This window comes from Myzus persicae, unplaced genomic scaffold (assembly GCF_001856785.1).
Source record: "Myzus persicae strain clone G006 unplaced genomic scaffold, MPER_G0061.0, whole genome shotgun sequence".
NCBI lineage: Eukaryota > Metazoa > Arthropoda > Insecta > Hemiptera > Aphididae > Myzus > Myzus persicae.
In genome coordinates, this window is record NW_019104045.1 from 728,753 (window position 1) to 740,290 (window position 11,538).

Consider the following 11,538-nt stretch of genomic DNA (forward strand, 5'->3'; position numbering starts at 1 on the left):
CATAAAGCATTAAACGATCTACAATTAACTACTTCTAAAAACGAAGATTTTTTATTTATTAATGACGAATTATTTAATATAATTATATTCACATGTCACGAAAATTTAACATTTTTATGTAAGTCAGAAACGATATACATTGACGGGACTTTTTCGTACTGTCCAAAATATTTTGTTCAATTTTTTGTTATTCATGGTTTTATAAACGATTATTATGTACCATTAGTATTTTGTATTTTAAATAATAAATCGACAGATACGTATCAACTTGCTTTATCATACATCAAAAATAAAGCCATGCAAAATTTCAGTTTAATGTTTGAACCAAAATATGTCACTGTTGATTTTGAATTAGCTATACATTTCGCTGTGAAATCAGTATGGCCACTATCCGAAATTATAGGCTGTCGCTTTCACTTGACTCAAGCTTGGTACAGGAAAATTCAATCACTAGGGTTAACTTCAGATTATAAGGATAACAAGTGGTTAAAATTTACATTTGGATTAACTTTTCTTGATCCAGGTGAAGTTTCCGATTGTTTCGTTGACGATTTTATGTCTGAAATTCCTGATGATCCTAAATACCGAGAATATGCAGATTATTTAGTAGATAACTACATCGGAGAAAATAGCAATTTCCCTCCAAACATTTGGGCAGCGTTTGCAGCTGATTTAACTAGAACCACCAATAACTGTGAATCTTTTCACTCGCATTTCAATGATCAATTTTATAAATCGCATCCTAATATTTTTACATTTTTAGAAATTTTAATAAAAACAGTTCAAACAGATGTTTATATCAAAATCAACAGTTGTATTAAAAATATACCAAACCCTCGAAAAAATTCACAAGTTAAAGCCAGATTAAAAAAAACTTTAAAAGCAATTGATAATTATAAAAACGAAAAATTAACGCGTTTTGAATATGTGAAAATAGTTGCATTTAATTACAATAAAGATTAGGAAGATATTATTATGTTAAAAAAATCTTTTTTTATTTTTTTCTGATTATTATATTTTTATTTATTATTTTTTATTATGATTAATTTGATTGACATTTTTGATTGACCGTTATTACCTATAACCTATTATACTAATTATTTATTATTGTTTAAAAAATGTATTATTGAATTATTTTTAAAAAAATCGTATTATTGACTATAATTTGATTTGAAAAATTGTATGATAAATTATTACAAAAAATATGTAACTACTATTAACTATTATTACTTTTTTACTAATTATTATAATTATAATAAATTGTATTAATTATTGTTTAATTGATTATTATTTGAGAAAAAATAATTATAATTATACCAGGTAAATTTGGCGCAAATGGGTTGTCTGAAAAACATACCTTTTTTCTTTTGGCGCAAATGGGCTGTACCAAAAACGAATCCATTTTTTTTGGCGCAAATGGGTAACCCCCAGCGGCAATAGCGTTTTACATTTTACCACAACCCACCGTCATTTGTCATTTAATAGGTCGTAGTCGTATACCTATAACATATTTTATCAGATCACAATTATAAATGTATAAATCAAGACTATTTTAGTAATTATACATACAGGGGGGACATCAAAACTGCTCGTGTGGTGTCAAAAATCTATTAATACGTCTCAGCTTGTTCGTCACAATGTAATTAAACTTCTTACATAAAATATGTTTCACACTGACAGTATTCACTGTCAGAAAGTTCCGGCAGTCTCGAGATAATTCGATTATACTCGTGTCTTGTAAATTGTCGGTATCAGCGTGTGTCGCATACAATATAACGCAACGATTGCATTTTCTGCTCTCAACTATTTTCTTTTTTTTTTTTTATTTGTTCTGTTGTTTATGATTGTTTTCCGTTGACTTTATTGTGGTAACCTATACTTAATAGTTAATATAGTACCTATATCATATACGTGTGCTGAGTATACAATGTATATTAATATAGGAGTGCCTACATGTTCGGTTTACAACATAATTAAACGCCTAGTATTTTATCATTGCAGAGTACAATTCTGTATTGCCATGCCGCTTTTGATTTTAATTGGCACATAATATTATATTGCCTGTTCTTAAATGTTTTTACTATTAAAAGAAAATAAATGCGAACAAGCAGCAGACACTGCGGCTCGCAACAGTAGACTGTCGTGGCGTTGGGCACTCGACTCGGTGAAATGTACATATGGTATTATGACACTAGTATGTATACTCACTGCAGCTCAAGTTATAAATCTCATTATGTCGTTCTGGGAATCGTCATCGAAGTATAATATTATGACACGTCCTGGATGCCCAAGGGATTTATAAGCGAATCTACTATTGACGTCTAACTTTACGTCTTGTGCTTTGCTGATTAAATTGTTATTTAAACGAAAAATAGATTCCTCTGCAGTGTGCGCGCGCGCGTGTGTGTGTGTGTGTGTGTGTGTGTGTGTGTGTGTGTGTGTGTGTGTGTGTGTGATAAATATTTGACAAAATCGTGGGTTAAACCTAACCTAACCTAACCTAAGCGAGCATCAAGGAGTCACGGAAGACTACTACAATATTCTACTAATGATAATGTTATGATTGTCGTGTATCTATTTAGTATACCTGTAGAAATATAATAATATGTTTAAAATTGAAATCAGATATAGTGGCGTATCCCGAGTGCCTTTAAAAATCCCGCACTCCCCCGAGACCCCCCCCCCCAAAAAAAATGGTTTTCGACAGGCGCGACGTCGCGAGATCGTGCAGTGTTCTCAAAATGTGTGCGGCGCCGAAACCCCGGAGTGTAAAACACCCCCCCGCACAACGTACGACAATATAATATCGTAGAAATATTCTAATGATACAATGCGCGTTGTCATGTGCTTATAATATATGCGTACGAGCCGTTGCAGTATTCCGTTCGATTAGTCTTCGCGGAGATTAATTCACGCTCGAGCGCCGCCTTCGTCGTCGGCCGCGGTGACGCAACCCGAAACGCTGCGGTTGACAACCGGTGCGCCGCGCTTCGCTTTCCATATATAATACAATATTGTCGCCGACAGCGGCGGCGGCGGTGGCGGCGGCGGTGGCGGCTGCGGTGACGTGCAATTACCGTACATATGTATACGCGTAACGCCGCTGGGCTGAAAACGTCGGGTGACGAGTGGGTGAGTGGGTGGGCGAGTGGGTGGGTGGCGTGCGTGCTCGGGCGATCCTTCCCCGGGAGACGCGAAGCGGGTTTTTTAAGTTTCAATTTTTACGTAAGCTGCACCGCGATTTTCCGCCCCGACGAGTCACCATCATACATGATATGCATGTATATTATTACTGTGATACACCCGCAACAGCTTTTATAATGATATCGGATGGGTGTGCAGACCCCGGTGATTTCTATAAAAGTAAATTTACTAGTAGGTACCCACATTTCGCAGAGGTTTTCGCTAGCTTTTGGTATCGGGTAAATTGCTTGGTAATTATTTCCACATGTCTGTCACGGTCTCGTGGACTATATAATAAAAGGGTGAATAAACCGTAGACTTTGGGATTGTGGCGACTCGTCGGTGATAGACTTCAGCATGCGTAGTCTCTGGCGCTGGCCTGATTTTGAGGTGATGCAAGGTATGCTTATATGCATGTACCTACGATTTATCAAGATTGTATTTTGGCTGACTATAATTTTTTGCCCCAGATAAAAAAATCTTTTTTTCATATTTATAAGTCTCAAGCATCGGCAACTATGGCTAAATTAAACATAAAAATGATTATACTTATTGAATAATTTATTTGTGATTGAGGATTTCAGGATTAGTTTTATTGGAACCACTTATTTTAGAAACGACGTAATTCACAAAATACCGCTAATTGAGATATTGTGTGGAATGTGTTATCAAATGATAGACAGATCATGTGTGAGAATTTGCAAAAAAAAATATTTTATTTTACCTCTTTAATCAGTATGAAAGAGATATAACCATGTACACTGGTAGCGTAAAAGCAGTTTTTTCTTAATTTCTAAGAATTACTTTTTATTGACTTACATCGTATCTCAAATAGATGGTTCATTTACACTACGTCACTATTTATGAAATAATGTAATAATTTAGAACTTCAGTGGGGCCCAGTTTAAAAAAAAAAATTACAATGTATTTACTTACAATAATGTATTAGTGTCCACGCGTGTTTAAATTCAAGTTTAAATAATTTAAGTATTAACTTGTTATTATTAAGTATCTGATATTCATAACATATTAGATTATTACATGGAAAATATGAAGATTCTAATTTTCAAGCCTAGAGAGAAAAACATTTTTTTGTAATAACTCTGTCTAAAATAGTATGATAGTTATTGGCCTGCTGAACATTTTTTGACCTTCCTAGTTGTTAGCATGTCTTTCAAAAAGTTGAAATAACGCCTCTGGTATCTGACATTGCACGCGTGCATCATATTATGATTTATGGCTGACCAACAGAATGAATATATTTTGATGCGTATAATATATGCGTCGTGTACCCAAAAAAACAAAATGTCGATGAATTTATTAATATTATTGCATTATTTTATTTGTATTATTATAATATAATGTACGTACATGAATGACTTGAAAATTAAATCTCCCATATGTTTTTCAATAACTGATCTTAAAAATAAAATGACTAAGACTATTTATTTAAGCTATATAATAATATAGTACGGCGGTTCTCAAACCTTTTTTTTCGCGTACCACTGATGATTAAAAATAGAAAGATACAAACTTTACATAGTTTAATACATTTATTTTAAATAAAAATGTAGTAAAATACTACAATATAATTATTATTTATTTATTATTACAAATTTATTAGTGTTTAAAAATTAAGGTATGAATTCAATAACAAATTTTCAAAGAGAGCCGTGGATCTGAAGATTTAATATTAGCGATGAAATATCTGGTTCAGTGTTACTGAAGGCTTTCCGTGTGCCAACATGTAGTCTTTCGCATACCACAGTTTGGGAACCACTGATATACTATATACATCCATTCGAAAAACAACAATATACCTATACTCAATAGGTATTGTAAACATTTAGGTACGTATTTATCGAATGTTGATACCTAATAAAATGTAATATTATCGCTTTAACAACAATAGAGTTTGGAACACGAAATCGTAACCACTATAGAAAAGCAACCTTGTAAAATTGTCTTGAGGACAACATAATAATATGATAAATCAAACAAATATCTTGTAGGTAGGTTAAACATGAATATTGTACAATATCATTGTAACTCAATTTTAACCGTTTCGTGAATACGTGACATGGAAACTCATTAAAACTCGACATGGCATGGCTATCAAACTGAAGTACAGTGGAACCTCGATAAGTCGAAATTCGAGGGAAATGAAAATTCTTTCGACTTGCTATAGGTTTTAGGTTCGGTTAGGCAATTGAACGGCATTTTATTCGACTTACCGAAGTTTTCGACTTATCGATGTTTCACATAATATAATACATTATAATTATTTTAGTGTATTGAATACTTGAGTATTATATAATGTTATTGTAAAACGACAGGGCTGAATCAGACCCAATAAATGTATTAAATATTATTTAATCTATTATAAGTTATAACCGTAGTCGTACTTTAACGTCGCGTGTTGGAGTACTATCGGACCGATTATGTCGAATCGACCAATATAATATAATCCTATACCTATACATATATATATATACTCGGAAAGTCCAGTAAACGCTGCACGGGTTCACGAAGAACGTCCATTATAATTTATTAATTTATTAAGTTTATTACTTCCAAAATACTTTCTACAAAAAAAAATCCAAATGAGCAGTATTTTTTTGTTATACCATATATATTATAATATATATCATACTTTAATTACTATATTATCTATTGTTTTTGACATTTTATATGACGCAGGGATCGTTTTCAATCAACTCTGGTACCATGTCGATTCTTATGCAGTATTATGCTTTATAATAATAGCATTAAGATGATCAATTAGCCGAAATAGTTTGGACTAATGGCTAATAAAAATTAAAAAAAGATGATCAATGATTATTATAGAATGAGTGGAGAAAAAACGCCATTAAAGGTTAAACATAGTGTGGTAAAGTAATATTTATCTTAAAACTTAGTCGTCTGGTAAATACTTATTCCAATACCTACTTATTTATCTATAAGTACACTGGACTACTAGATCCGCTGTTCTAGCTAGGGTCAGTAGAGTAGGTTATAGTGATAATGATTTAGATGTGTCGACATGTTTCTGTAGTTTATGCATAAATATGCTTACATTGATTTTGGATGAAGAGAAAACCTAAACCTAACAGGTAGGTACACTCAACCTGTCAGGTTAATCGAGTTTCCAAATGCATGGAGAATATTTTTATTTGACATTTATCATAACCGGCGGGGCCCCGGAGGCGGTGTTAAATATTTTATACCTATAATGTAATGTACAAAAAAAAATAAAATCAAAATTAAAAACACTTAATATTTAACATAATACCTTTGTCTGCTGAAAGTAGGTGCCTATATATATATAATATATACATATATGTGTGTGTAGTGTGTATAATATGAGCTGAGCATAATACGCGCGACGGACCCGTGAAAACGGTTTTATCGAAATTAAATTCGAAAAACAAACACGCGGGCGTCGTTCGAACGCATGATACGCACCTCACTAATCACTATAATATGTGTATATAATATACATAGGTATACAATATGTAATAATCGTCTGACAAGGTCGATCGATTATTATTATTATTATTATTGTAGGATTGTCGGACTGCCCGCTGGGATTTCGGTCGTCGAGACGATTATTCACGGACCGCGGGTGTCCGACCTTAAGACAAACGCAGCGTCAGATCCATCTTTGGGTAAAGACACGTCGAGACGGCTCGGCGGTGGCGGCGATAAACATCCGACGGACTTGTCAACTTCCTAGGAGATCGGACGTGTGAAACCTCACGTCACCTGGAGGAGACGCTGGTCCAAAAGCGTAGGCGTCTACAAAATTTTGGAATATTTAAGTAGGTACTGCACATGTATAGGTATTTTATTCGAGTACAATTTCGTACACAACCCACAAAAATCCGTTTAGGTCTGATCAAAATTAACCAAACCGTTTTTTGGCGATAAAAGGAAATTCCCCAATCCCTCTGCGAACCGAGTATATAAAATAGTAAATACACAGTAGGTGTTGTATAAAAATGAATTACTAAGTGTCCTTAGAAGTAGAGACTGTGACATGGCATCTCCGCTCACAATCAATTTTCGTGTGCGATAATTTAGCAACGGGTTCAAATTTAACACATTTACACATATTTTATTTTTCACATCCATTAATGCTCAGCACTGCACTCAATGATGAGGTACACTTGAAATTCATAACTCACCACAGTGGTTAAGGTATAGACTCGTATAGTTCTTATTTAGAGCAAGATCGTGGGTCCTATTTGATTAAAGTCTCCAAGTCCTGGAGGACGCTTAACAAGAAATTTACTTACGTGATATTCAGTATAAATATCAGTTTTTATTTATCTTTTTAATCAAAATATAAAAACAAAACAACTATAGAATTGAAACGCTTTTTTTTGAACATGTAAGGCTATGAATTGCAATTTATTTTTACTGAGCAGGCATAATATGTGTATAGGATCAATTTTCTTGATAGGAAAATATTTTTTTTACATCCTATTAACATAAACTTTTTATATGAACAAATATAAGTGTGTAAAAGGCAAAAATGACGGAGGCTTAGACCTCGCGGGCTTCTCAAAACAGTTTGGTTAGATAATATAAACTTTGGTAAGAACTCGAGAACACTCCTGAATGTTTGTTGACTCTCGTCCCTCTTCAACATTTTTTCCGACTTTAACCAGACCGATTTACCATAACCATATGCAGCAAACTGACTTTTTTCCGTTGTAAACGCAATTTAGGTAAGTACATAAATATAGTGTACCTACATTATGATAATATATCTACTAAACATAAATGTTGTAAAACGAACGAGAACACAAGTGTCACACACACAATACAACATGGTTTCGCGACCACCGTCATTATCGTTCGACGTCGTACAATTTATATCATAAAATAACGTACCTATTTCATGCGGCCGCGTAATGTTATTCATTATACTCTGTAGACTATGGGTCGAGTAGACTGGTGCGTGCGGCGCGGTAAAAATATAATATATTATTATTATTATTTATATACTCGTAGTATTATAACGAACGGGCGGACGAGCGGAGAGACTTGGCGCCAGGCGCCAAACGATGTCGTCGTCGGCGGTGGCGGCACCGGATCAAAGGGACCGCTGAGCCGTAACGGTTGCAAACGGTCCGTCCGCTGCACCGGTGCGGTGTGGTATGGCGCGTCGTAAACGGTCCGAAAAGGCGACGCGGCCGATTTACTCTCCGAACAGGATATGTGACGACAAATACGATGATGTGCTCGCCTCGGTGCAACAATAATAATAATATTAATTATACACACCGTACAATATGTGATATTATTATAATGTATAATGACGATGTTGCTCACCCATCCGACTTATCTCTCCCCGTAATCGCTCCAGAACGGCGTCGTCGACCACGTACAATAATCATATTGTTGTACTCCGGAGTCTTCCCAGCAGATGCGGTGAATATAATTAATGTTTCGTAAAAAATATTTTTAGATTATATAATTTTATAATAATTTTTGTATTATATTAAAAGACAGCGATCTTTGCCTGGTAACCAATACCAATACCTAACCTGTACCGTGAAACCAATATGCACCATGCGTACGATGTACAGAGTTTTTCTTTTTTGACGAGGAAGTGTAGTTAACGAATTGGCTAGTACGTGGATCCGAAATGGTGTTCATTTTCTAATTTCACGTGTTGATCGATTGCACGTCTCGTCAACTATCACACTGTGTAATACGACATAAGCTGATTTTTTTTTTGAAAAAAACTTTAGAATTTGCGATTTGAAGAAGTAAATATTTTCGTCGATTTAATAATCGATACTAGATGAGAAATTCTATTTTTTACCATCCCCACTCTCTTTGATCAGCCACCACTATAAATGTTTGTTTTTATTTTTTTATCAATTTCAATCGATATAAATCCCATAAATAAACGCTTGAAATAATTTGTCTTGAATCATGATCATCGTCCGGACTCACAGTCCAAAATGGCAGCGGCCCATCGGTACAATTCCCTCGTCCAACTACCCTGTAAGGCCGTACCACAGCATAGGCACTGTGCCGGAAGCCCATGAAATTGTCCAAGTATTGTATTCATCATAATATGTCTCCATATCGTGAATAAAGCGCTTAGGGTCCCAAAATGAATTAATCCGGACCTGTGCAATATGTAGTATTGTATAAGGTATAACGCAGTATTATTCGATGCGCGTAACAGATATAACTAAAATAATATTATATTATTTCCATTAATTATTTCCATCGCGTTTGATTGGTACTCAATACATTATTATTATTAATGTATAATAAGTACATCATATTCAATTAAACATTAATTTAAGATATACACGTATAGTATCGGTGTACATAAATGTATGCAAAAAATTGTTTTTTTTCCTCGTGGCGTCAAAACATAATTTTCTTTTTAGATTGTAGTTTTTTTTTTTTTAATTACCCGATTGCCATTTAATGCGACATTGATTCAAGAACTGATATAATACAAATACGATATGTATGGCAACTCTGATAATTAATATACTACTTTTTTTTATATTCGTGCCGTTTGCGTAAATTGTTTTCATATAATATTTATTTCTTGGTAAATAAAAAAACTGTTTTTTTTTTTATATTTCACTCTAAAACGTCTGCTATATATGATTTTTAACTCGAAGTCTAGAACGTATTAATTGAGTACCTAACTTATCATCTATGGGTCTACGTCAATAACTATTTTTTTTACTATTTATGATTTATATCGATTGCGATATTGATTGCATATTTGATGAGCTAAAGATAGATTATAATACCATTATAAACCTTTTAGAAAAAGTGGATCGAATGTTGATACCACTTGCTTGTATATAAAAACATATCGACTTGCTGTAAAAAATAAAATAAACGTCTATAATGCATAATATAAATGTATTATATGTATAAACACAATACAATTTCTTTACTTATTATAATTGACTAATAAATAAGCAAGCAGGGTTTTGGTTTTTTTGTTTAGTTGTTATTGGTATTTCTTTGTAAACGCGCTCCGACCAGTTTATATCATAACCACTTGTATGGATAACTAATTTTTCGTATACTTATATTACGTCATATTAATATGCGCAGTATATTATATAATATTGTTACAATTATTATAGCTAAATGAATTCTGAAAATCACCAAAACGACAGACATTTCCTAACTATCTTTGCCGTATTTTATATATAGGTGGGTGTGAGTGCACACTAGGCATTCAAAATAATCAATTTTAACATCACTTTTAAACAAATATGATGAATACAATTTTATCATACAATTTTAATATTATTTGACTACTATTATTAAATATTGATCATAATATATACACTATTCTGCAGTTGAACATTCACACGTGGTAGGTACACATAAACACATTTACATAAAATAATATGAGGTGATTTTTAAAGCACGATCAACCCTATTTTTCAATTTAATAATAAATTTTATTCAAATACTGATTTATAGAATTTTTAACTTTTAAGTACACCTAAAGTACATATTTTCGAATTTTTCGACTTGGATACATCAACATTTTCAGAAAAAAATCTTCTGAAAATCAAATACTCCGAAACCTGAATAATTAAAGAAAAAAATGAGGATTCCTATTTGAGAAAAACAGAAGTTTCTTCGTGTGTATTTGACAATTCCAAAAATCAGAAAATTTGAATGTATGCATAATTTAAACATAAAAGTAGAGTGAGCTTCTGAAGATGCTTAAAAATCGTCTTGTGTGTACACATACATATACATAATATACAGCGTGTAACAGAAAGATATGACAAATTAGATAACTTTTGTTCTAATTAATATTTTTTTATTTTTTCGTATAATTAATAAACTCTTGCACTACACCTAATAATTACGTATTATTATCTATTAATTATAAAAAAAAATATTGATTAAACCACACGTTATTTAATTTGTCCTATCTTTCGCTGTTACACCATTTATATAATATATATACAAGCGCACACAATACAAATACAATAAATTTAAGTTCACTATGCACATCATGTTGACGACGGGAGTAATAACGATTTAAAGGAAGAACGTGTATCAATATACACAAATAATATATTATGTTTGCCTGAATGCCTGATATTATGTATATTGTCTTTATATAATAGTGAACTTAGCGTTTTTATAAACCTTCATACAAGGTCAATACAAAATATATTATACCCACAAACAGTATTAGAATCTAATATTATTTGCTTTCAACTTCATCCACTTATTGTTTTTGTGTATTTTTTCCATTTATATACTACATTGATAATATTAAATGTACACTCTCAAAACACTTAAGTTCAAACTCTAAATAGGATATCCGGA